This window comes from Austrofundulus limnaeus, unplaced genomic scaffold (genome assembly GCF_001266775.1).
Source record: "Austrofundulus limnaeus strain Quisiro unplaced genomic scaffold, Austrofundulus_limnaeus-1.0 Scaffold155, whole genome shotgun sequence".
Classification (NCBI taxonomy): domain Eukaryota; kingdom Metazoa; phylum Chordata; class Actinopteri; order Cyprinodontiformes; family Rivulidae; genus Austrofundulus; species Austrofundulus limnaeus.
In genome coordinates, this window is record NW_013952557.1 from 357,275 (window position 1) to 358,500 (window position 1,226).

The window sequence follows — 1,226 nt, forward strand, 5'->3', positions numbered from 1 at the left end:
TATTAATTATAAATACTGTTTAAAGGCATGAATTTGCAATAATCTCTGGAGGTAAGTGAAATTGTGTCACTCATCTGTCCTGGTTTTTTTTTTTTATCCTTTGTGCTTTGAACATCAGTTCTTCTCCTAAGGCTGTTTGTCCTCAACACTGTAGATTTTGGGCCTAAATATGAGTATTTTGGAAAACTAAAAGAAAAAAATGGGAAATGTTTTGTATAACCTGGGCTTGAACTCTCTGACCACTGAGCCACTGAATAATTATTATTTTAAAGTGCTGCTTTTTGACACATAGATAGTATTTAATTAACTGTTATCACACAAAACTACTGGTCAAAGACACTCGCACTCTATTAATCTGAGTTCCCATTCTTTGCTCAGCCACACATGCATGACATCCTGGCAGCAGGCAGCAGGGTCTCATCCACTCAGCTGGAATTGGGAGCAGTGTTTAGGCGTTCCACCGGGGGCCAAAGCTCCACTGAACCATAGCTCATAACTGTGCAGACTGTCAGCACAGCTAATTGAAATCAAACATTACTAATAAAAATATATAATTGTTAATCTTTTAAAGATCATTCTAAACAAGGTGTTTAGTTACATAATGTGCCAAAAAAATTATTAAAATAAATTAAAACTTGGTTAAAGCTTTTGTTTTCTTGGTAACAATTGTATTATTATTTTTTTATTATTAAAAAAAAACAATCCTTATTATATTTTAAGGCTTTGGCACAGTACAAATTGTTGCATGGAAAACATACAAACAAAACTTTTATTTTACAAAAGGGAATTTCCAGGTCAACTCAGGGCCAAAAAGCTAATTGTGTTGGCCTCAAAGTCAAGTTTTGTATGTGCTGTTGGCAAAAAAGTCTTTGTCTCATGGACCACTGGACAGGTTTTGATAAATCTCTCTAAAAGTATTAAACACAAGAAGGAAAACACTTATCTTGCCTTTGTTTTTTAACTAAACCTTAAACTTTAAGCTAAACTGGGGAATCACAAGCACTGTCGATCGGCACATGGATCCTGCTCCTTCCTGTTTGTTGACCAATAGGAGAGGAGCTGACCCAAGAGGCACCGCCCACCTTATTTGCATAGGCAGTAATGCAAAAGGTGAAGTAAAAACAGGAGACAGAAAAATGTAAAAGCAGCACATGAAAAATAAAAAGACGTGGGAATTGTTATATATATATATATATACACTCACCGGCCACTTTATTAGGTACACC